Source organism: Brassica napus, chromosome C6, assembly GCF_020379485.1.
Source record: "Brassica napus cultivar Da-Ae chromosome C6, Da-Ae, whole genome shotgun sequence".
Lineage (NCBI taxonomy): Eukaryota > Viridiplantae > Streptophyta > Magnoliopsida > Brassicales > Brassicaceae > Brassica > Brassica napus.
The window spans coordinates 4,551,737-4,579,230 of NC_063449.1; the positions used below are offsets into that span (position 1 = coordinate 4,551,737).

Sequence of the window (27,494 nt, forward strand, 5' to 3'; positions counted from 1 at the left end):
GGATGTTGTTTAGAGGAGAGCAGATAATAAGGGGGAGCTTTAAGGAAAGTCAAAATCCCACATTTTTGGAAACTATAAAAGAAAGAATAACAAAAGGCATAAATCATTTTACCAAAAAAAAAGAGGCATAAATCAGTGAGATGATGATATGAACATTAATGCGACCTTATTGCCGCAAATATCCAGAAAAAGGTAAGATGCAGTAATATTAATCTCAATTTAATTTTTTGCAGTTTTAAATCAATTTTGATTTATTTTTTTTAGTTCCAATATTTAAAAGAAACGAACACTTGATCTCAAATAAATGAATATGATTTCTTAGAAAATGATATATCATGTGGTCGAATTTGATACGATCCTAATGGGATATAGTCATATTGTTGTAGGCATTGTTATATTATATTTTTGAGTAATAATGTTTTAAATATTAAACACATGTGGCTAAATCTAATTTCCTATTGATTTGTGTATAATAAAAATATCGATTGTGTATAATGGGTTTTCAAAAAAAAAATAATTCTTAACAAATTATATATATATTAGATGATTTTTTTCGTGCTCATACAGGGGTATAAATATTTATAAAGTAAATCATTATAATAATTTATTTAGATTATAAAAATTTATTAAGATTTTGTTTTAAATTTTTAATTATTCTGTTATTTTTATTATAATAAATATGCATGGTTATTTTAAATAACATTATGTTATTTTAATAAGACGTCTAGTTTTGGATATATAATATCTCAATTGTTTGGTTGTTATTTGGATATATTAGATAACATTTATCTTTTTCGATTCATCAGTAAACTTGAAAAGTAAATGGCTGACTAACGACAGTTATTTTTAACTAAATATATATATATATATATATATATATATATAAAGTAAACTTTTCTTTCTTCTTATGACATTTGGAAGGAGGTTTGTTGATATATGTCTTCATATTTTTTCTTTGTATTTTAGATCTTTCTTCTTTTAGAGTATTGCAATTTGGTCCATCAATTTTTAATTGTGCATTATCTAACCATTCTCACACTTATTGGTCACTTCAAGAAATAAATAAAATAATATAAATTTATTTTAAATATTTAATTTATTCACAACTAAAAATAGCATAAACTTTCACCATTTTATTATTTTTACTATTTTTTTATTATTTCATTTGCAAATTATATATTTATTTTACTATTAAAATCATTAGATAATCAAACTAAGAATAAGAAATTAGAACACAACGCAGAGAACTAAGAAAGCGGCCAGAGAGAGAATAATAATCGAAAGACAAAAACCACCAAGAAGCAGGAAGATATATGCCTAAAGCGTCGGAAGCACAATCACTAAATAAAAGATAAGAAACACCTCACAAACGAAACAAGAACATACAAGACGTCTATGCAAGTGAAAACCCACAAAGCTATGGATAGAAGGTACCAAAGCTACAAGAGACTAACTCCGCCCACCTATACCAAGAGAAACATGGGAAGAAGAGAAACATCTTGAGGGAGGGAGAATTGAAGACAACCACCGAGAAATCAGAGACTAAACTTGAGACCAGAAATAACTTTCCAATCCCACATAGCATACACGAGTGAAAACATTATCCAAACCTTGAGTGGCAAACATGGTGAAAGGGAAAGCCACCAGAGATGCGATGAAAGCTGTAACGAGATGAGATAATATAGAGGGAAAGGGAGACGAAACGAAATCAGCAAACTGTGGAGCTATCCTCGAACGATGAAAGAGATCATAGAAGTCAGAACACCAAAAACTAGATTTTAAAAACCAAGACGAGCATGGACTATTGATGGTAAGCTAACGACGAGGAAGACAACATCAAAGATAACTAAACTCTGACCCAACCAAGGAGATGCAGCTTCTAACATCAGCTGAAATCTAAGGAAGAAGAGGAGGATCCAATATTGTCTGGAACACCCTACAACGCCGTGAGAATCAACCGCACAACTGAGAACTCATAAACCCGATCTACAACAAATACCATATAATCTCATAGATGAAGAAGGCAAGGAAGAACAAGAGAAAGAGGTGGGTCTTTTTCCGGTGATGGTGAGAAGCACCACACACACAAAAAGATAAACGAAGTACATAGATGGTGACGGTTCAAGGTTAAAATATGGGGAGACGGAAAAAAAACATCTTAAAGTTATAATTTTCAAAAATATGAATAAATAAAAATACAGTTTTGACGCTGAAACCGTTAATCTTAGAATTAAAAAATGCGTAAGTGCAAAGTTATTGAAATTCAATATACTTATACGTTAGAGGCTCAGTTCACTACTAACAATTACTATACACACACAACAACACATTATTCAAAAATAAAACACAAAATATATTCACCTAACACGTACTACTACATAACGCACTAAAAGCACCAAATAATGCTTTTAATAAATAAAAACGATAACATAATTACATTATCCAAAAAATTATACTCTTAACAATAATAAAATAATATTCCGCGTGAAGCGCGGATACGGTCCCCTAGTTAATACCAAAATTGGCTTGGTCATGGTAAGTTTGTTTTTTTAGATTAATGAAAAAAGTCTGTATTTTTTTTTGGCAAATTTGAGTAAGTTCCGTATTTAAATGCCCGGGTTCTCTATAAATTTTGGTATATTGTAAAATTTTCGCATTAATGTTCATGATATATTTTAGATTGTTTAATATTTTTGTGTATTGTACATAGTCATTTTGTGCTTTTAAACATAATTTTATAAAATAATATTAAAAATATTTTGATCCACGATGTTGAACTTTTTCACTTATTGATTCAAAATTGAACAATAATAAGTTTTTTCAAATCTTAATAATTGAGCTTTTATCATTTGTTTTTATTTAAATGTGGTAATTGTTTGAAATAGATTTAAGGATTATATATATGATTTAATTGTATAGTATTGAAGAACAATGTGTTCTTGTTATTGAAATTTAGTAACGATATGAATTATCGATTTTAACTGAAAATGAGTTTCTCTTGTCATATATTTGTTTTATAGCTCCAACCATAATTTTACACAATTCGTATCCCTATATTATTTAGAAGATAGTACTATTTTGACTTGTTCTTTCAAGCGTGAATATCTTTTTTGATGACCATTTGATAAAATTTGCATGAATTTATATTTTTTATTAGACAACAAATAATTTAATTTTTTTGTATTATAATGTTTGAGTTTCAATCAGTGTTCTCAACCAGTTCGTATTTGGTTAAAAATTGTTAATTAAAAATTTGATAGAACTCGGCAAAAATCCAGAACCCGCTATTAACCAGTTGGAGATAGGTTTCATAAAAACAAATATTTGAATCTAAGAAATTTAATATAAATGAACATGTGATCTCAAATAAATGAATATGATTTCTTAAGAAAAATGATATATCACGTGGTCGATTTGATATGATCCTAATGGGATGTAGTCATATTGTTGTAGTTTATTGTTATATTGTATTTTGAGTAATAATTTTTTAAAGATTAAATACATGTGGTTAAATCTGTTTTTCTACTGATTTGTGTATAATAAAAATATCGTTTGTGTATAATGGGTTTTCAAAAGTATATAATTCTTAACAAATTTTATTTGTATAATAAAGCAAGAGCACTAAAATTTTAATTTTATGGGATATATTTAAGATTAAATTTCATTTGAATATAATAAAACGTTTTCTCAGATGATACTGATGAGTTTTGAAATTTGAGCATTTAATTAATGATTAATCTTGATTATTATGACTGAAACTCATAATCTTTTAGACTACATTTATAGTTAATAGGTCCAAAATCAAAAGATTAAAATATCATTAATGAAAATTTAAACTCCTTTGAAAAAGTAGAGGTATTTTAGATAAAATTAGTTTTTTCAGTAAAAGGAAAAATAAAAAAATTATCATGTTTAATAGTATAGATGTTTGAAATGATAAAGAAAAATCAGCATTCAAAAAACGTTTTAGGCGGCCACCTAAACGGTGCTAAAGCACTGACCTTATAAATTGTGGTGATTATCTTATAAACCACTTAGACAATTATAATTTCAAGAGCAAAGACGCGCATTACTTTCATCCGAGACTCAAGCTCTGTACTCATTCAACAACAACATACCAAAGTGTATGTTAATGGGACAAAAATATTAGATAAAATCTTAGGGGGACAAACCGAACTTCTAAGTGTCTCATTTTTTTATTTTTTTCTAAATTTAAATAGTGTTGTGTACAACAACACTAAGTGTTTACCAATCACCCCTTAATGAGAAAGCAACTGAGTGAGGACATGTATCCAGTGCTGGCTTATAGCATGTACTCAGCGTGCATTTGCAATAGATCCTTTCATTTTTGGCAGTTCTCTTTAAGAAATTAGGGTCTTTATTTGATAAAAACCTATAGATTAAGGTCTTAAATTTTAAATTGTTAACGACATAACTACATGCAATTGGTTAAAAAAATTAGATGCGCACAAGGACCACAAATTCTTTGAGCCGGGCCATGTATCAACTTGTCATTTGTAGAAACTCGCCCTTGCTCTTCAAGCCAAAACTTTTTGACCCCTTGGTGGCCAAGCCAGAAAAGTATATATGGTCTTTCATTATCTTTTGTTGACTTTTAAATTTGAATACAAACAAAATCCATTTGATTTTTTTTTTGTTTATCATGAGGCTTATAAAAAGCCATGTTGTGGATTATGTATTATTCAGATAGTATCAATCGCATCGTTTCATTTGAACTCGTAAAACACCGCATGTATGTTACTCTTCTGTCTTTCTCTACATTTTTTGCCCATATATATTTTCTTCTTTGCGTAGGTCAGTAATCACCAATCTTGGATGGTTCGGACGGTTTTTGGCATTGATTTGAGCTTCAGCTTTGTGCAATTATCAGAACAAATATCATATGGTAAACTTAACCTTGATGCTTTCACTCCCTATTTATATGTTTTTCCAACCCATAACTACCTTGCTGAAAAAAGAAGTGAGTGGTTTACTTGCAGTTTTCATTATTGCTATAAAAAAATTCACACATCATCGAATTAATGAAGAATATGAATGTATATTAATTGTTCTCGTCTTAAGTTATTTTTAACAAAGCCATAACGTTTCATCCTCCGACTTACAACTTAAATGGATCGTTGGATAATAAGTAGCTACTAGGTTAAGATCCGCGCATTGCGCGGAATCAACATTATATATAAAAATTATTTTATGTATTAAATATTTTTATATATTATGAAATAAGAAATATATATTAAATAATTAAAAGTCAGTAACTATTAAATATATAATTAAATTGGTGCGAGCATATAAATCAATTTTATTAATCCAAAAAATATTTTTTTTATATTTGATAGAATATGTTATTAATTTTAAATGATACTAACATAGATAATATATTTCAGTATATTTTTAATATTAATGTCTATTAAATGATGATTTCTACTCATATAGTTTTTTTGATCATTTGTATCTTTTATAGAAAAAAATTTAAATTACTGATAACAAAATTTTCTTTGTGGGATTAATAGTTTTAATAATTTATATTAAAAAAAAATAAGTTGTCAATGATCGTTCAAAACTTTTATCAAAAAAATTGTTCAAAGTAAATTTTGAAACTAAAATATTGTATTTTATATGGTTTATAGTTTAATTTAAAATGATATATATATTAATCTTAATAATTAATTAAATTAAACTTTTTACTTATATAATTTTTGTAATCACTTGTATTTTGTCATAACAAAAATTTTAAACCATGGATCATAAAATTTGAATGTGAGACTTTTAACAGTTTTAGTAATTTATAGCCGTTTGTAAAAATTCAAAATATAACATATACATAAATATCTAAATTTTTATATATGGTTATTGTGGTTATTTAATTTATTTAATAGTTTGAAATTAAATAAATATGATAGAAGATACACCATTTTTATCAAATCTTTATTATTCAAAATCATTAATTGTCATATATACTTTTGCCATATTAGTCAATTCTGTAAATTTTATTTAAGGAAATAATAAAGTACATTAATGATGAATTTATTGTTAGTTTAATAAAAATTTTATTATATAATTAGATGGACCAACATATTTCTCTAATGATTCTAAGAATCATTCTAGTGATGACATGTGGGTACAAAAAAAAAGTTGTAATGCTTCTCAAATGTATAGGGGATGATATTGGTGGGTGCTTAAGGGCCAATGATGATGCAAATTGCAAAATATGCCTACATCGTCTGATAATGCGAATGATAATAAAATGTATTCTGAGGCCTTTAATTTGTATCTTTTTCCCTTAAGCGATTCACTTGACTAAGGACCATTATGTCAACTTTTTGTGGGGTCGAAAATAATAATAAAGTGGTTTACCAAACATTAACACCCATCAACTATTTTAAAATTTTAGTAAAGCTTGATATCTTTGTTTAACTATTTATGTATATATTTTTAAGACATCTATATTATTAAAAGAGAAGTATCCATTTGAAAATATTCCAACTTCATTAATTAAACTCCATATTTTCTTTACTTCTCTTTTTCAGTTGCAGTTATGAAATATCCTAAAATGAATAAAACTGTCTAATTTATTACTTGTCTTTTCAGTTACATTAATGAAATATGCTTAAATAAATTTAAACTTCCTATTTTACTGTTTGTCTTTTTCTGTTACTTTAATGAAATATCCTTAAATAAATTTGGACATAATGTCATTTAATCAACCAAAAAAACTCATGAGTTATCCTTACATGCATAATTTTAATAATGGAGATTTTTAAAAACGTGCATCATTAAAATGTTATCTAAAACATGCAGCACTAATATATAACATGCATCAATAAAACTAGAATTTGACTTACACAATTGTACAGATATTATTTTCAGTTGATTAAACTTAAAAATAATTATTTATTCAAAAAATATTTAAGAATGACTATTTTTAAAAAAATTATATGGTATTATTTGCTCATAACTCATTTGTCATTTGATAAATTGTTAGAAAGAAAATTTTAGCATAATATAACTCAGTTGTCATTTGCTAAATTTATGGTTTTTATTTATATTTTTTATTATTTAATTATAATATTTTCATTTTATATTTGAAAGATAAATGAATTTTCTTTCAAACAATATTTTTGTAAATGTATTTTTTAAAAAATAATCAATTAAAATTGTTATTATCATTGAATATCATTATTTTTGACATAATTTGAGTTTTCGTTTACATCAAAACTTATCATATTTTAGGATAATTTTAATTTAAAATGTAATTTTCATTTTTTTCAAAAAAATTCTAAAAATATTTTTTAAATATTTTTTTATAATTGTTAAAAAATAATTGAGTTGCATTTCAAATAAAAAGGTAAAGGTATTAAAAATATTCTAATTAAAATATGTAAAATTTAATATAGTTTTATGGAAATGGTGAAAATAAAAAACATTACACATAAAATAATCATGATTTTTGTTAACTGGGCGAATCATTATTTATATGATATCGCACACGAAAGAAAAATTTCTGTTTTTAAAATTATCTAATTAACTCTATACTCATTTTTTTATATTTTTTATATGATATCACACATTCGTAAAAAAATATATAGTTTAAGATGCAAAAAAAAAAATATTTACTTAATGAATATAATATTAATGAATATTACAAATACATCATTTAATAAAATAAATAATTAAAAACTGATAATTCATATCCGCGCTGGCGCGCGGATCAGGGTCTAGTAATAATTTAATGGCTTTCTTGTGTTATTTTAATTTATTATTCATATGATATATTTTCTTATTGTATCGTGTCATATTTTTTTTATTAGATGTGTGTTGGATCATTTATGTAACTATACAAAAAATATTGGATGTATATATTAATATACCTGGACCAAATTTATATTGACATTTGTTTCATATTTAATTGTATGATTGAAATGTATTATTAGTATATTATGTGTTTAGGTCAAACTAAAAATGAGTTATAAATATTGAAAAAAACCCAATAGGACGGGATATAAGTTGATCCGTCTATTTTAACAAAAACCATGGAAATAAAGTTAATTAATATTATATGCAAAATATGAAGCTGATATTGCTGGAATATTCCTTTTTTTATAAAACAAACTGATGACATTATTCTAAAGAGGATTTGCCAAATATGACTCAAAACTTGACTTTGATTGCAAAAGTATTTCCAAACTTGAATCAAATGCAAAACTAACCTAAAAGCCTTGTGAAATTACAGTCAACCTCTTTATGACCAAACAAAAAAACATAAACCATTTTTACGAATATAGACTCAGTAAGTCGTTTGAGTCGTCTGAGATGCTGGAAGTCGTCTAGTGTAGTTGATCTTAAAAATAATTTATAAATTTTTTAAAAAATATTTTGGCAAATGAAAAATTAAAATCATGTAATTATTAACAGTTTTAAGTAATGTAAATTAAATATAATAAAATTGAATAATTTTCAGCATAGATGAGTAAAAGTAGTTAATCATGATATTTTTTGGTTTTATGGTTTGACAACATATGTTGTAGTATTGTATGTATTCTTAGGGTTAGATTTTGGAAAGCTTGAATGTTTTTTTGAAAAATTAAATTTTTACCTATAAGTATTTATTTTTGTGTATAGTAAACACTTTTGAAGTTTAATTTGATTTTATGAAGTGTTTAGTTAGTTAATTAAGTTTGGCGGTTATGTTTAGGGTCTTGACGACTAACTTGTAAGTCGTCTGTTGAATAATTTAAACCATACGACTTACATGTAAGTCGTCCAAATATTCCCGCCTAAAATCTCTTAAAAAATTATTTTTTCGCTTAAATAATTTAAATCAGAAGTCTTCTATTTTAGTTTCCCGCTAAAAATTTTTTAGTTTTCCGCTAAAAATATTAAAGTCTTCTAGGTGACTTACAAGTAAGTCGTCTAGGAAGTCGTCTGAATCAAAAATATTTAACCTAATTGGATTTTTTGTCTCCCTATATAAAGAAAAATTTACATTCTCTCTCCTTCTCTCAAATGGCTGCAACAAAAATGTAATGTTCATCATTCTAAAACTCTTCAACCTCTCTCTAATCTCTTTGAACTGATAAACACTAAGCTTTATATCAATTTATTGTTTTTGTCTCATGTCTTTACTATGTTGCACCGGAACGGATACGGGGACAGATACGGGGACGGGGGCGGGGACGGGAAACAGCTAAATCTAAAATTTATAGATACGGGTACGGCATGGGTACGTCTATATATATATATATGTGTGTGTGTATATATAAATATTAAAACCAAAGCATAAATCTCATATTGCACTTAAATTTCCAAGTACCTCCTTTTGCTCCTGATTTCTCTAATTTAGTCACGTAGTTCCATAATGGAGCTTCTTCGGAAGCATTGTCAACATTATCACTTGCTCCTTAAGAAGTCATAACCTGGAAAAAAAAAATTGTGAGAAGCTTGTATTATATAAACAACACACACGTAAGAAAAACATAAACATAAAGAAGTCTAATACTCTTCTTTTACGTACAAACCAGAAAACACATACGTACATTACGTACATGAAACAAACCAAATACTATCTAATATTAATATTATCTAAGACTTTCTTTTACGTGAGCATTGAAAAACCAAAACCAGAGTTTGTGATATGCTTACTGTGTTTTTCTTAGATGTGAGAAAGATGAAGAATAAGAGCTTGATTAAGATTAAGAGAATATGGATTAAAAGTTTATAACCCTAATCGTTTTATACAAGACGTGTTTCCTTTTTTTTTCAATTGTTATCCAAATAAAAAGAGTATGAAAAAGTAAATAATCAAACTTTTACAAAATTATGCCGACTATACATCCTAAACGTTTCGGAAACGTTTCCAAAACCTAACCATGCCGTCCCCAGAAACCTTTACCGTCCCCAGCCTCTCTGAAACGTTTCGGAAACGTTCCCACACCGTCCCCGCGTCGTCCCCGTCCCTGAAACGCCGCTGGTACGCGAGACGTCAATGATATGCCGTCCCCGTGCATCATAGTGTCTTTCTCACTAATTTATCATGTTTTTGCAGGTTTTTCATCACATGGTTCTCATCTTCCACTCATTTAAAGGTAGATCTATCAATTTTAGATATGTATTTTTATGTGTTCTATAAAAGTAGATTTATCTAATATCCCACTCATTTTCTCTGTTTTTAAGCCATTTGAACGTTTTTGGATATGCAGATTTTCAGATCTAGATTTGGATATGCAGGTTTTTCAGATCTGGAAGACGTATGGGACGACTTACCTGTTAGTCGTCTAAAATATAATGCGTCAGACGACTTTCAGGAAGTCTTCCAGACGAGTCGTCTGACGGAATCTTCTCTCATGTCTCTCCCTTTCATAACAGTTCTGAGCGTTTTGGTAAGTTTTTATGTCTGATTTTTCTCCACTTGGTAACTTTCTGTTGTATAAAGTTCTTACTTGTTTCCCAAACTAAAACTCTCCAACCCCACTCTAATCTCTTTGACTTGAAAACACTAAACTTTATATGAATTTTTCAGTTTTGTCTCATGTCTTTCTCACTAATATATATATTTTTTTGCAGGTTTTTAATCAGATGGTTCTTATCTTCCACTCATTTAAAGGTAGATCTATTAGTTTTAGATATATTTTTTTGTGTGTTCTATAAAGGTAGATTTATCTAATCTTCCACTCTCCTTCTCTGTTTTTAAGTCATTTGAACGTTTTTTGATATGCAGGTTTTTTTGATCTGGATTTGATATGCAGGTTTTTCAGATCTAGAAGACTTCTGGGACGACTTACCTGTTAGTCGCCTAAAATATAATGCGCTAGACGCCTTCCAGGAAGTCTTCCAGATGACTTCCAGGAAGTCTTCTGACGAAGTCTTCTTCCATATCAAATGGAGTCCAAACTTGTCTTTGTAGAAGAATTATCTATAATAGTTTTGTTTGTGGTATGTTTTTTGATTTGCATGTTTAGTTGTGAATTTTTTGTAAAATCAGTAATAATGTTTCCCAAAATGTAATATATGTGCTAACAATGTGTTTACACATTTACAAATCAATGAAATAATATACTTCAATAGAATTTTTCTTATCTTTGGATCTCCCATATGCAATAATAAACTCCAATGGCATTCTTCTCATCTTAATAAACAAGAATGTTGGTAGCCTCATATTGATACAACGTTTTAAGAAGCATTTTAAGAAGAATTTTAACCCTTCTTCCAACTCATAACAATAATCATCATTGGTGTCTATAACAATAATACTTAAGAGATGGAAACAAACAATAGTAACTAGTCAAAGCATATCACATTTTTTACAAGTTTATGTTGAAAAACTTAGTCAAATTTAGTAAAACTAAGGGAGAAAACATATTTAAATATGAGTTTTATATATCTTGAAGTTACTTATCACTCTTAAATATACAAGTTATTCAAAAACTAGCGTAGAAAACTTAAAAACTAGTGTATAAGACTTCCACAGAAGTCTTCTCGGATCAGTTAGAAACTTTAATTAACGTGAATGTTGGTAACCTCATAAATATCACCAATTAAGTTATAAATTTCATTCAGTAGCCTTAATATTGACTAATATACATGAATTAACAAAAAAATATTAAAAAGTATTTATAGTTTTAGAAAAAATGAAATTTTATTAAACTTTGACGCATATGACTTCCACAGAGGTCGTCGTACATTTAGGTTAGTTTTGCAATTGATTTTTAACCCAGACGACTTACAGGTTAGTCGTCCACCTTTGTTTGATAAAAAAAAATTCGAGACGACTTACATGTAATTTTTTGATAAAAAAAAATTCGAGATATAAAAAATTCAAGTCGTCTAGGGAAAACGGGATAGTTTTGCATTTGACCGGAATGTGTTAGAAATTTGACTTTTCCTGGACGACTTACAAGTTAGTCGTCCAGTAGAAAATTAAAAAAAATTAATATTTTGTTTTTTCTAGACGACTAACTTGTAAGTCGTCTCAGGTTAGTTTTGCAATTGAATTATTAAACAAAAAATTTGTTTTTTCTAGACGACTTACACGTTTGTCGTCTCGAGTTTTTTTCCCAGACGACTAACCTGTAAGTCATCCAAGATAAGCAAGGTTTGACCAGAATCTCAGAATAAAATCCTGGACGACTTACATGTAAATCTTTTTTGTTTAATATTTTAATTGCAAAACTAACTTGAGACGACTTACATGTAAATCGTCTAGAAAAAAATAATATTATTTTTTTTATTTTTCTACTGGACGACTAACTTGTAAGTCGTCCAGGAAAAGTCAAATTTCTGACACATTCCGGTCAAATGCAAAACTAACCTTTTGGTTGGTGATGCCACCAAGAACCAGGTCGCCATGAACCCCATCAACACTGTCTTCGGTACGTCAAATCTCTCCCTGATACGTTGGGTGATATTTAGGGGGTTTTTTTTCTTGCTAAAATATTTTTTTTTTTGCTAAGAATGTAAATGTCATTACTAGAATGAAGGTTTGGTTACAATGATATTGAACCAGAATATGCTGTTAAGCCATTCTGTTCTTAAAGGCCGTAAAAAAATTTAAAAAGAACCTCTAAGAAACTAAAAATTAAATCCAAAGAAACCACCAAAGGTGAGCATTGAAGATAATAATGGTACTAGAACAAGAGACAACATTTTATTTCCCAAACAAACCACTTCTCAATCACCAGGAGGAATCGAGAGAATAGCCAAAAGAGGGTAGTTTGTTGGACACTCCCCAGAAGGTGGCTCAAGGTGGCTTCAACGGAGGCGGCTGGAAACGGCTCCGAGGCACCACAAGAGGAGGACGCCGAGCAAACAAACCCATAGCTAACGCGGTCATGGAAAAAAGTTCAAACCCGACATGACACCGCTGAAGATGAAGAGCAAAAACACTGGTCAAGCGCAGGCGGTACAAAACGCTCCCTCACCGGCCACGCGACCTAAAGGATGCGGCAAAGACATCAAGAGTAGGAACAGAAGCTACAACCGGAGGTATGCAAGGAGGGAAAAGAAACACAGAGGGAGTTGGAGACTCTCCATCAGCAAGCGGAACAAAAGGAGAGCAAGAGCTCAACCTCCAAGCGAGAACACCACCACGGCAGGTCGTCCTCAAAACCCTAGGCGACAGTATCATCAAGCGAGGAAGGGAACCACTAACTTTCGCTGTCACAAGCCATGGTAGTTGTCTGATGGACTAAGGGAAAGAGGTCATTAGTGGTGAGCCTCGACACCACCTTTCACTCAAAGAGAGAGGAGAAGCTCTAGGATACCTTGAGACAGGCCAGAGAAGAGAGCGACTGTAGCAAGACCAATGAGCAGGACCGGCGACAGTAGCGACGCATCACACAGATCCGGCGGTCTCGGATCTCAGATCTACCAGATCCGAGCGCAATCGATTCAACCAGAGCCGTTTCGAGGTCTCTTAGAGATCCTAAGGTCGTCACACCTCGTCAGTGCTCCGGAGAAACCTAGGACTCCCTTGGTTTCGGCTAGATCTGGAGGAATAATCCAGAGACACAAAGCAAAGAGGTTGAGACGAACTGAGAACCGAAACAGAGAGAGGCGAGAACCGGAAACGAGATACCGACGGTGGCGAAGAAGACCCACACAAGCTTGCGACGATCTCCTCCACCGGAACAGAGATCAGATGTTGACGGCGCTAGGGTTAAGGTATCCTCTGTTTTCTCGCAAATTGAAACCAACTCCAGTAGGATTTTTAGGATCGTTGGAGTGAAGAAGCACCGCAATTGCTAAAATATTTAGGGTTTTCTTTTTTTTTCTTCCTAAAATATTTAGGGTTTATATCACATCTCAGTTGCACAATATTGCTTGTCTGAATTTTTTAGAATGTGTGAATAAACTCTGTTTTGGTTGTTACAGATGCAAAGAGACTGATTGGTCGAAGATTCAGTGACTCATCTGTCCAAAGCGACATGAAACTATGGCCTTTCAAGATCATCCCTGGTCCTGCCGACAAACCCATGATCCTCGTCAACTACAAAGGCGAAGAGAAACAGTTTACCTCCGAGGAGATATCTTCCATGGTTCTCATCAAGATGCGTGAGATCGCTGAAGCTTACCTTGGCGTCGCCATCAAGAACACTGTCGTCACTGTTCCCGCCTACTTCAACGACTTGCAGCGTCAAGCCACAAAGGAAGCTGGCGTCATCGCTGGTTTGAACGTCATGCGCATCATCACGAGCCCACTGCAGCAGCCATTGCCTATGGTCTTGACAAGAAGGCGAGCAGTGATGGAGAGAAGAACGTCTTGATCTTTGATCTTGGTGGTGGTACTTTTGATGTCTCTCTCCTCACCATCGAGGAAGGTATCTTTGAAGTCAAGGCTACTGCTGGAGACACTCATCTCAGTGGGGAAGATTTCGACAATAGGATCGTTTACCATTTTGTTCAAGAGTTTAAGAGGAAGAGCGAGAAGGACATTAGTGGTAACCCTAGAGCTATGAGGAGGCTGAGGACTGCTTGCGAGAGAGCGAAGAGGATTCTTTCTTCAACCGCACAGACTACCATTGAGATTGACTCTCTCTTTGAGGGCATTGATTTCTACTCTGCGCTTACCCGTGCTAGGTTCGAAGAGCTCAACATGGATCTTTTCCGCAAGTGTATGGAGCCTGTCGACAAGTGTTTGGTGATGCTAAGATGGACAAGAGCACTGTCCATGATGTTGTCCTCGTGGGAGGTTCCACACGTATCCCGAAAGTCCAGAAGCTTCTCCAAGATTTCTTCAACGGTAAAGTGCTCTTGTCCTCGCGAGCTTTAAGGACATCAAGCAACACCCTTAATCATGCAGCCAAAATTAACGACAGACGTACGTACGTACACGAACAATCGAACAACACCCTATCCCTGGGAAAATAATCGAACTACGTTATGACTTGATCCCTCGACGAGGGTACGTAGGCAACTCACGACACGAGTCCAGTCACCTTCCACCTACAGAACTCAAAGTGGGCATATCGCAACACCCGAGGAATAACGACACGACAATATCAAAAACTGCCTTCTTTTCACAAATATATAACGAAACAGAGTCCGACATCTTAATAAATACAGTTCATAGAAATTCGAACACATCAGACTTTTCATATCAGAAAATCGCATACCTGCGATAGTTGACCAAAAACCAGGACCCTGATCAAGTCCTCGGTTGCGGCCAACTCCGCCAACAAGCGCGACAAAACTGGCTAACAAAATCTTTTGTTACATCGAAACTGTCGATAAAAGTATCTACAACAAATCGACACATGGCCCAAACAAATCGGCCCCGCATAAAACATAAAAATGGCAACAAATAAATCGGGACCCACAATCCCTTCTTTATTAAATAAGCAAATAATAAAGCAACAAAAAGCAGAGGGAAAAGCAAAGAAAGTCCCTAAAGCTACTCTTTGATGCTGAATTCACCATCCTCAAAGCGATCACCCGAGCAATTCGCCACGTCGTCCGCCGTGGAAGGGACCTTAGCAAAGAAATCTTTTGGCATCATCCTCCGAAATCTGAGGCAAGTCGAGCTTGCCAACAGAGAAATCCGAAGTCGCCATCACATCGACCTCGGACCCAAGCTTGACCTCCTTCGCTCGAAGCCGCAACAACTCATCCGAAGCCAGGAGATTGTTGTTCATGATCTCCTTCAAAAGATCTATATTTGCCACGACTTCCCGAAGACGAGCCTCCCAATCAGTTGCAGCCTTCTTCTTTTCCCATTTCTCCTTTAGAGAGACCAGCACATCTAGATAGCTATCCGCCATAGTCTTTTTGGCATCATAAGTCGCGCGGCGAAGGTCGTCAGAGAACTTATTGGCAGAAGATTCAACCTTCGCTTCCAAGAAGGAAACTTGCTCGAGGGCCGACTTCCTTTTGTTGCTCACAACTCGCAGACGAGCTTCGAGCGAAGCAGCCAGATTCCCCAGCTTTTCAGCGGCAGCCAGTTGAGCAGCATTGGCACGCTTCTAGTCTTGAGCCATCTTTAGACTGAGCTTTAGCTCGCGAATGACCTTCTTTATTTCGTAAAGCTCGTCAGAGCGCGGAACATCCTGCATGCGTTTTTCAAAAGTCGCCGCAAACTCGTTGTTAACCTTCATAGCCTGAAACATGGCAAATCAGTACAGACAAAACGAACCAAAGATTCGACAAGGATCAAATTTCAAAAAGAAAGTCCTTGGAATGGACCACATCCATCTTTACGTAAGCCTCGCGCTCAGTCATATTATGCAGAGAGGGAAGCGGACATCCAGCGGGTGTGAAGTGCCTCACCAAATGAGCAACACTATATGGATCTTCCGTAATAGGACAATCCTTGGAATGCGAGAACTGCCAATGAAACGGCTTAGCAACAGCTGCTTCACCCGGGACACTAAGACGATGGTCCGAACCATTCGTTTTAGCCTTCTTCGAAGGACGATCACGCCCCTCCGAACCCGTTGGGCTACTCGACTTAACACAAGCAACATATTTTTCACCCTCAGGATATTTGGCCCCTTTGGTTGAAGGCCGCAGAAGTCGGGTCTCCTCACGAAGATCTTCTGTGAGCGCATCACTCACATCTCCGGATCTAATACGTTCCGCATTGGCACTACCAGTTCGAGTTCGTACCCTATCAAAATCGCGAGAGTTGGATCTTCTCGAAGTCATGTTCCTTCAGCAAGCAAAAACAAAACTAAATGAAATACTATGACGAATCCTAGAGCAAAGCCAAAGCTTTATAAAGACCGGAACCTCACCATATCTCAACAACCCGAACAAAAAGAATTTCGAAAGCTAAGGAAACAGGGATATTCCGAAATATTATGCTTATCCATTAAAAGATATCCAAGATATCAAGATCAAAGATCGTCAAAAACAAAAAGATATTAAACAAAAAAAAAAGAAGAAAAAACTAACTAGAAACGGAATCATCGGGGACAGACGACCCCCCGACTTGATCCACCGAATCATCTGAGACTTGAGGAAGATCGAGCTCGGAGATCGACTAATCCGGCACGGCGGTGGAGGCGACAAAATCCTCACAGTCTCCTTCCATTCCCTTTTGATCGAGCAAGCTCCGCATCCACAGTCAGGCCCCCCATCCTTGAGCTCGGTCAGGAGATCGATGTTGGCGGTCACCTCTTGTAGCTGGATCTCAGCAGATACTTCCCTCTTCTTGCTCGCCCACCTATCCTTCAAAGATTCAAGAACTTCCCGATACTTAGCCGCGATATGGCGACGAGCAATACGAGAAGCGCGGCGAATGTCCCGATCTCTCTCGACCTCGATTGCCGTAATTCTTGCCCTTTGAGAAACCATCTGGAACGTGAGAGCCTCTTTCTCTAGAAGAACTCTCCTCCAGTCTTCAGTCAAAGCTTCGATATTTTTGGCATCCTTCTTCCCTTCTTGCTTGGTGGCTTGGAGCTCCTTCGAAAGCCTCTTGATCTCAAAACCAATGCTCTCGATTTCCTTGTCGTTCCGAGAAGCCACGACATGATCTTCCATTGTCACGACATATTCATTAAAAGCTTCCATCACCTAAGAAGAAATCGAAATAAGCAAATACCACAAAACAGCTTTTCAAATAGAATGAAGGCGAGAAACGAACCTTAGAGCTTGCCACAACCACCTTGGCGTAGGCTTCCCTCTCGACTGAGGAAGCAAGAGATGGGAGACGGCAACCCACAGACCTCATGCGACCAGCGAGCAACCCACAGACCTCATGCGACTAGCGAGGGAAATTAGGTCGCTTTGGGCCGTAAACGAAGAACCATCTACCTCAGAAACAAACCTAGGATGAGACGGACCAGGCAAGGCACCCTCCAATGACCGACGTCGCTTGCGAGTCGCTGCCACGGTCTCGTCTTCTGAGCCAGGACTCAACGAGACAGGATGTCGATTCTCTCCTGAAACATCTTCGTCGTCGGAATCATGAATCGATATCAAGGGAGATTTTCCGGAAGCTCGGCCCCTCGATGCAGACCCAGAAGTTCGGAACGACGACCTCCTCACAAGCTGTCTAGTTAGCCAATCTGAAGACTGGGTCTGAACAGAAGGAGTCGCTACGACCTCCTGGGAATGTTCGGCCTCGTCTTTAGACTCCTCAACCAAAGGAGCCCTGTCGGTCCTCACCGGCAAGGCGAAGACAGTTTGAATCCGAGTTCGATCAAAAGTAGACCAGTTCGAACGACCTCTCCGAAGGACCCTCATCAGACCACAGATCTCATCTGACATTGAAGAGCTTCCAGAAGGAACTGAATCAAACGAAAAAATTTTTAGTCTTCGACTCCCAAAAAAAAAAAAAATCATCAACACATAGGCAAAAGAAAACTAACCGATATTCTCGGCCCAACGCCGGGGAAGCTGGGAGAAGTCAAAGTTACCCATAGATGCTCGATCCATCTTGAAAACAAAAAATTGCTCGCGCCACTTCTCGTCACGATAAGGGATGTCCTCGATGACGTGGCGACCTGGGCGCGGAGACACGAGGAAAGTACCAGGGTTCTGCTTATTCTGCTTCACCAGAATGAGCTGACGAAACTCGCTAAGACCAAAAGCAAGACCCTCCTCCCTAGCCTTAACCAAGAAGGCGACAAGATGCCTAAGAAAGTTCGGGAGAAGCTGGGTAAGCGAAAACCCAAGCTCCACCAGGACCTAGAGTATTGGCTCCGGGATCGGGAAGATAAGACCGCAGGAGTGAAAGAAGGAAAGATAGGCTCCTTAGTAGCCTTCTCTCACGGTTTCGGATTCTCATGCGTACCGACCAAGTCAAGGATGACGGAACGATCAACCCCATACACCTTATAAAGGTTCTCGAGATCATCGGCTGTAGTAGTCGGATGAGGAAAATTAAAAGACGAACACATCTTGAGCTCAAAGAACAGAAAGATTCAGAGCAAAGGAGAAAGAGACGAGAAAGAAGAAGCGGAGGTGAGGCAAAAAGAAGATCCTCTAGGTATATATAAGCCACCTTATCATCGCTATCAAGAAAAGCAATTATGACCTAGCCTATGCCCTAGCGGCGGCTAAAGTAGCCGTTACCGATTAAAATAATAATTAAAAAAAATGCGCCAAGAACGACTTTTTTCGAAAACGATCATTAAAACCGAATCCGAGTGATATCGGTTACCAAACGACAAGACCCAGGTCAATAGATAACCGCCATTTTTCCTTTTCGATCAAATCAAAAGAGGCTGGGGGACAAATGTTGGACCCAATTTTGGTCAATACCATAATGGGCCGCGATCAAAGGCATGGGCCTTAAAGGGCCGGAGCCCGTAGCAAGAATACGAGCTCGAGAAGGAGTCGCCTAGGTCGCGGAGATCGTGCAACAAGAAGCTGAGATCGCGGAGCTACCACAGAGATCTCGAAGTCGACTTACTATAAAGGAAGAGGAGTGGAAACAGAGGAGGACACGTTGAAAACCCTTGAGAGAGCTACACACTTACATCGATCTCGTTGTCTTCCCGCTTTTAGATTCTTTCTTTACCGATCTCGTTTGTATCACTCGATCTAGTTCAATTCATTGTATTCGATCTTATTCATCAATAAAGTCTATTTTCACCTACTGGAAACTATTTAACATCGTTGTGTTCTAAATATATCGTTGCCTACATCATTTGTCTTCCCTAGATCAAACCCCGATCACTATCAAATACTTAGTGTAGATTTTAGGTTCTACAGCGACTATAGTGGATACGTTTGTACACTAACCAACAATTATTCTAATGACAAACAAACTATGATATGTATACAATGCATAGTATAGTTACCAACATAACATCACATCTCACCTACAAAAGTACACACTCTCTACTTAATTATTTGTTGCATATTCTACATAGCAAACCTGCATATTTGGTACAGTGTGGGAATTAACATATGAAAAACTGAAGTATGCCACTAAAGCAGAAACTTGTGTGTATCCTCTTACAAAAGGTGCACAATAATACAAAGGGATTGAACCGCAGTTGACACAATCAAGATCAACATCATTGAGCGTACGCGTAAGGAAAGAAACGCTTGGTACCACATGGGTGACATTGTCTAGCCTGTTGGAGGCGGATCCACGTTAGTGGCCTTATGCGGTGACATAACAGAGCGTGTCTAGCCTTCTGCGATACAAGATGCATCAGCAACTCTGATCCCCAGTGATGCAACCTACAAAATATAAGAATAAGTTGGCATTTCCAAACTATACCAACACTATAGTATTGTCCCCATCTAAGCAAACAAATGTTACTTGTCCGAAATTAAACTTTCCATACTATTAGATACTGGTCCATAGTGTAGTCTTGTCTTACACCCATATTTGCAACATTCAACATTTAAATGGCTACTTACAATGCTGGACTCAGCCACACCATGACTAGGGAAAACTCGAGGCGCATTGGATGCTGACATGTCTATACGGTTGGGCGTATAGGCTGGTCAGACGCTAGCAGGACCGATACCACAGGCGCCCTATCAGGGGCATTAACTGGCAAAAAAGTACCACCTGGTTGTTTTTTTGAATGGTGGTTGCAGTCTCATCTCGTGTCCCAGTAATTGCAGCCTGAAAGATATATAAAGTATGTAGTCACTGCACACATCAACATAGACGAGTCTTGACCTAGTTACATTGTGGGATGGAGTTACACAATACACATACACAGCTAGTATAAAACGGAACATATGTAAATGAATACAATAAAAGATTCCATAGTACTAAGACAAGCTAAGTAATATAGTACCAATGGGTACTGGTACCTACGCGAGGAATGTAATAGACTCATAATAGTAGAAATTTTATAGCAATACAGATGAATAAACCAAAGTGTTAATGTTTACTTACAGTGCTGGAGTCCAATCATATCTTTAAAAGCATGCAACACAATTCAGTCGCTACTATACTATCTCACACGTTACTATAGTATAGTTTTGTTCGCTTACAATATACATCACTATCTCCAACCCAGAAACTTAGATATACAATCTCTGCATAAACTACTCACACAAACATGCAAATCTTTCATTTTTCTGGTGATACATAAAAAATAACAGCAAAAGGTAAAATTTGAAATAGATGTTAGGTTATCTTCTTCTGTAGCCGTCGTACACCTCTTTCACCGATCTGAAAAATCAAAGTCGTTGTTTAGTGAATTACAGTGTCAGTGTCGCCGAAAATGGCTCTCAACCTAGAATTCTAGTCAATCCAAACCGGACTTACCGTTGCGCGGTAACTTATGCTCCTTACTCGCACCGCCACAAACTCGTCGCTGCAAGAACCCTAAATTAGCTTCTCGAACAACCTCAGCCTCTCTCATCTACTGTCACTCTCTTCAATTTCTATCTCTCTTTTCTCCCTCTCTGATGCTTCATCAATCTTCAAAGATTTGTGTCAAAGTGAAAGAAATCTTTTGATTGAAGAAGAGAACTAGACATCAAACCTTTTTCACGCGTAGAGATAAAAGTATTTTTTGTCACTTTTTAAACATTATGCATAATATCATAGCCAAGTCCTTAATATGGTTATACAATTAATTTCGGTCTTCCTTATGTATATGCTATCCAATTCCCCAAACTAATATAAACTAAATAATGTTACACCAAAATATTTTTGTAAAGAATTCTAAAAACGTTTTTGTATAAAATAGAAAATATACAAAAAACTAAAATATTATCATGGCTTGGCCAGTACGGACTTGAGTTTCGGTCCAAGCGGTTAACATTGTGGACTGTAACAGACGATCGGTCCATCCCGCAGCATTAATTGAAATGCATTCTAAACTCGGGTCATGTAGTGTGGTAGCCAGTCTACTCTGTATCACTATGTGTGTTTCCTTTGGGGCTGGCCAGATCAGCCGATAAGGTATATCAATTTTTTTTAATAAAAAATGTCAGAATGGATTAATTTTTTTATTAAAATTAATAATATATATTTAATATATAGTTATTAACACATTTAAAATTTTAACATTTACAGATACATATTATCCAAACAAGAAGAACTAATCATAAAAAAGTCTTAGAACCTACCATTTTCTTTTAAAGAAGAAACTAGATGTTTTGCTCGCACTTGCCGGCTTAATAATTTTACAAACACTTGTAGATATATTATCAATTCAAAAACCATTAGAGTAAATTATTTTCATGTTTTTGAAATATTTAATAATTAATTAAATATTAATTTTTATGTACGATAATTTTTTTTATTTTAATAAAATATCTTTTATTGCATAAAATAAAGTTGAAAACGTTTATATATACATAAAACTATATAAAGGATTTATATTTATTTTTAAAATATTAGGATGTAAAATATTTTTGGCTTACATAATATATAATCTTTTTAGATAATGATGATTATCAAATTAATGAAATTCGTTTATAATTTATGGGTAACTATATATTAACAAAACTAATCTAATTATTTATTAAGGGTAATAAAGACTTTAAATGTTCTAACTTTTAACGAGAGCAAAAAAAATCACTTCACAAATAATAGTATAAATATTTTTAATTTTTTTACCAACTTTTTTCAGAAATTATCACAATGAGTAATTTTGATTGTCTTAAGAATTTTATCTTAAACCATAGATGATTCATTCTATCTATTAAAATAATTGTGCATAAAATATGAATAACCTAAAATAATGGAGAGCATGACAAGTTAGCAAATTCACTTCTCAGATGATAATATAGATTTCTAAATTACGGAGGACAAAATCAACTATTACAAGGTTTATAATTTACCTTTCTGAATGATGGTAAAAATTTGAAAAACATTAAGAAGTTAAGGGTCCAAATTCCAAAATATAAATAAAGAAAATATATACGAAGCAGTAAGAAGAAAAGGGCATAAGACAAAAAAATAATTTGCTTATACAACTCCCCGGTGAACCAGAGAAGTGGGTGTGGGTCGGTGAACCTCATAACTAACCGCAGTGCGTTCTCGGGAAACGGATTGCAACACTGTACCATTTTCCTTGAGTCTTTTATTAGGGATAGGTATCCCACATCAGAAATTTTAAAGGACATTATTTAATATATAAAGGGTTAAGACTAATCTACTAATCACCAATTAGTTTTAAGGTGGAACCCCATAATAAACATGAATCTAACTTGGTATCAGAGTTCATATCTTAAATACCTTAAACTCCTAATTAATATTAATCTTTCCAACCGGGTATAAAGGTCGTGATTAACCTTTCTGACCAGGGTATACAGGTCGTATTAAACTCGTTCGACCGAGTATAAATGTCATAAAGTTTCGAGATTTCTTGCCGTCAAGAGCCATCATCTCGAGGAGGGGTATTAGGAATATGTATCCCACATCGAAAATTCTAAGGGACATTATTTAATATATAAAGGGTTAGGACTAATCCAATAATCACCAATTGGTTTTAAGTTGGAAGCCCATAATAAACATGAATCTAACTTGTGTCAGTCTCAATCTAAGCTTACATCTTCAGTCTCAGTCAATGGTGGTTGAAGCTAAAACCAACATCGAAGCCAGAATCGCTCGCCAAATCTTGCATAGGTAAGGAGGTACCATATCTTCGTCTATTTTGAGTTTGATCCCTGAATCTTGTTTTTCTTCTCATCACGTTCTACATTCTCCTCATAGGTTAAGGGAATAACAATACAACAAAGATGCCAACTGTGGCGTTTCGCTCAAACAAGCATCTTTATGTGCAAGTAATTGATGATACTAAGATGCACACACACTCTAGCTTCAGCTTCCACCAAACAGAAACATATCTCTGAGGACATCGACTACACCTCTGGACCTACCATTGTAAGTACTTTTTATGTACCCGCCTTCTAAACTTGGGTTGCAAGTATTGAAGCTCTTGCTGCTGATGCACGTGAACATGATCTTTATTTTTAACCATTTCTTCCTTTTCTACACGAGTGACCAAGGCCCTTTTTCCTTGGAAGTTTGGAAATGGGCCATTTTTGGTAAGCAGACAAACAAAACCAAACCATAGCCATTGCTACAAGTTTTTCTTAGTCCTAATCCACCATGATACAGAGAAGACAGTCTCTGTGAATATTACCAAATGCTCAAGACTCCAAGATACAAAGAGAGCGGACTCTAGAGGTATGAAACAGAAAGAGCGTCACCATCCATGTAATCAAAATAGTCATTGCATAAGATGTTTTTGCCTTGTAGAGTCAAAGTGTTTGTTTTGAGGATACAAAATTGCATAAAAAGGTAACCTCTGGATCAGATCTCACTGATGCACTTTGAGGCCACTCAGTATATAATAAGCTCTTGCAATTCCATATCACTATTAGCTTCCGTTGCTAGGTCTTTGTTCTCTTCCAAGAGAGAAGTGAGTTTGTATCCGAGATTCACAGTTTCCTCCACATCTACTTCTTTCTCCATGTCAAGCAACATCATGATATAGGAGTTCGTAGATGTACACATGGAGGGTGGAGAATCAAATAAATGGAGGGAGAGTTTGAATAAAGAAGAAGAGAAGATGGTGACACGTGGACGTGGGAGATTGAATCTGGAGGAAGAGTTTGTTACGAGCTAACAAACTCGTATTAATAGTTGTAACAAACACTTTTCTTATCATTCTCGATCAGAAACTTGTAATCTCTCTCAAATTCTATAAACTTCTGTAAACACTTTTCTCATTTTAGTTTGAAGATTGATTCTACTTTCGGTATCTTCGACTTGTGAGAGGGAATTGTTGTTTTACGAACATCCATTCCTATTCGTTGGATTTATACGGTTAAGCTCTATCAAAGGTATCAGTAGCTTCGTCATCCTCGGAATCCATGTCAAAAACGAGATCTCAACAATCATTGAAGGACGCGGTGGTTAAGGAAACTACGGAGGCGATTGGATCGCAGCTAGAGAAGATGGAAGAAACGATCGCCGAACAGAACAACAAAATCGATAAGAACGTTGCAATTATGTTTGAGGCGATTAAGTTCATCACGGAGAAGACGGAGAAGGTGATCAGTAGTTTTGAGAGATTTTAACAACCATCGACGCATGAAATCAACCATCTGATCATTGATCAGCCTCGATATTCCAGTTCTGGTACAAATCAAACCTATAATGGAATGACGAGATTAGGTCGTCTTGATTTTCCGCATTTTGGAGGTGATAAGATTAGGGATTGGTTATTCAAGGTGGAAGAATTTTTTGCGATTGATAATACTCCTCAAGAGTTGAAAGTGAGATTATCATTGATCCATTTTGATGGTTCTGCATCAACTTGGCATCAAGCGATCATGCAGTCTGAGTTTGGATAAGATATTTTGGTTGATTGGATGAAATATCGTGAAGTACTAATTGAAAGATTTGAAGAAGTACTAGATGATCCTATCGCAGAGTTGAAACAATTACAAGAGACTGATGGGATAACGGAGTATAATGAGATGTTTGAGCTCATTAGATCAAGAGTGAAGTTATCTGAGCAGTATCTGATGAGTGCTTACTTGGCGGGATTGAGAAATGATACTCAGATGCATGTGAGGATGTTTCAACCTCAAAATGTTAGACAATGCTTTGTGTTGGGGCGGTTGTATGAGATGGCACATCCTAAGAAGCAGTCTACATGGGTGAGTTCGAAACAGTCGCTGAATAAGAGTTCTTTTCAGTATAAGGAGGGAGATCAGAAAGCAGTAGTACATGTTGGTGTGGAACAGCAAAAGAATCCTATTATGCAACCTAGGAAGTTCTTAACACCAGCAGAAATGAGTGACAGAAGAGCTAAAGGGCTATGTTATTTTTGTGATGAAAATTTCTCACCAGCTCACTATCTGACACATAAGAAAGCTCAGCTATATTTGATGGATGTCAATGACGAAGAAGATGTGGAAGATGCTGAAGTAAGAGCAATACTTGAGCAACAAGAGGAGTGGGATATTGCTCATATTTCAGTAAATGCTATACCTGAAGTGTCAGATTACACTACCATGAAGGTTAAAGGAGTATATGGGAAGAAACCGTTATTTGTGTTGATTGACTCAAGGTCAACACACAACTTTATGGACACCAGCGTGGCAAATCAATTGGGTTGCAAGGTCTCTCCACCAGGATTGGCTAGAGTAACAGTGGCGGATGGAGGTCAGTTGAGAGTTGCAGGAAGAATTGAGAAGTTTAAATGGAACTTTCAAAATCATTCATTTCAAGCTGATTTCATGGTTATTGCTTTGGGAAACTGTGACATGGTGCTTGGAGTACAGTGTTTGAGGACTCTGGGTCCTATAACTTGGGATTTTGATAGGCTGGTGATGCAGTTCAAGTTTGATTCGATGACAGTGACGCTAAATGGCATTTATCCAGGCTCAGTTAGAGAGTCTAAAGCTTTTAAAATCAACAAGATCAGTGATTCTGAACCTCAGTTATTAATGATCTATGCTTATGAAGTGAAGGAAGGGAGTAGTATGGAGTTATGTGCTTTAGAAGGAAGTGTAGCCACGAGATAAAACCTGCAATGAAACAACTCTTAACGGAGTTTACTGACATATTCTTGGAGCCGACTACACTACCGCCATTCAGAGAGAATCATAACCACAAAATACCGTTATTGGTAGGAGCCAATCCTTTCAACCAGAGACCTTACCGTTATGCTCTTTACCAGAAGAATGAAATTGACAAGACTGTGCAAGAGATGATGAAGAGTGGCACTATACAACCGAGTAGTAGTCCTTATGCATCACCGGTTGTATTGGTGAAGAAGAAGGATGGATCTTGGAGGTTATGTGTGGATTATAGAGGTCTTAATGAGCTAACTATCAAGGATAGATTCCTTATTCCGCTCATTGAAGATCTAATGGATGAACTTGGAGGATCGGTGGTGTATTCTAAAATAGATTTGCGTGCAGGCTATCATCAGGTGAGAATGAACATTGATGATATACACAAGACTGCATTCAAAACTCATAGTGATCACTATGAGTATTTGGTGATGCCCTTCGGCCTCACGAATGGACCTGCAACGTTTCAAAGTCTAATGAACTTTGTCTTCAGGAAGTTCTTGAGGAAGTTTGTATTGATATTCTTTGATGATATCCTTGTGTATAGTGATTCCTTGGAGGCACATGAAGGACATCTCAGGATGGTATTTGAAGTTATGAGAAGTAACAACTTGTTTGTTAAGGAGAGTAAATGTGAATTTGGAACTGAGAAAGTGGAGTATCTTGGTCATTACATTGAGAAGAAAGGCATTTCAACAGATCCTAACAAGATCAAAGCAGTTGCTGAGTGGCCTCAACCAATTAACGTGAAGCAACTCCGAGGTTTCTTGGTTTAGCTGGTTACTACCATAGATTTTTTAAAGACTTTGGAACAATTGCCAGGCCTTTGACTACACTAACGAAGAAATAAGCATTCTTATGGTCTTCTGAAACAGAGGATGCATTTGGAGGGTTAAAAATGCTTTATGTAACGCACCGGTGTTAGCATTACCTCGGTTTGACAAACCTTTTGTGGTGGAAACAGATGCAAGTGGTACGAGTATTGGCGTTGTTCTTATGCAAGAAGGTCACCCCATCGC

The 27,494-nt window shown here is 35.3% G+C and overlaps 2 long non-coding RNA genes, 1 other non-coding gene and 1 pseudogene across 3 annotated transcripts; 3 read left to right on the plus strand and 1 right to left on the minus strand.

Moving 5' to 3' along the window:
- The first annotated feature begins 6,199 nt into the window (after nucleotides 1-6,199).
- On the plus strand, nucleotides 6,200-6,283 carry LOC125589474. The gene has a single exon (XR_007325661.1). It is a non-coding gene; the product is annotated as a small nucleolar RNA SNORD34 (small nucleolar RNA).
- A 2,743-nt stretch (nucleotides 6,284-9,026) lies between these two features.
- Nucleotides 9,027-10,646, plus strand: LOC125588961. The gene is made up of 3 exons (XR_007325147.1): nucleotides 9,027-10,103; nucleotides 10,218-10,397; nucleotides 10,582-10,646. It is a non-coding gene; the product is annotated as an uncharacterized LOC125588961 (long non-coding RNA).
- A 1,688-nt stretch (nucleotides 10,647-12,334) lies between these two features.
- Nucleotides 12,335-16,248, plus strand: LOC106349705 (annotated as a pseudogene).
- Nucleotides 16,249-16,254: 6 nt separating this feature from the next.
- On the minus strand, nucleotides 16,255-22,996 carry LOC125588963. The gene is made up of 3 exons (XR_007325148.1): nucleotides 21,197-22,996; nucleotides 20,332-21,100; nucleotides 16,255-20,148 (listed from the first exon to the last, which is right to left on the minus strand). It is a non-coding gene; the product is annotated as an uncharacterized LOC125588963 (long non-coding RNA).
- Nucleotides 22,997-27,494: the final 4,498 nt, after the last annotated feature.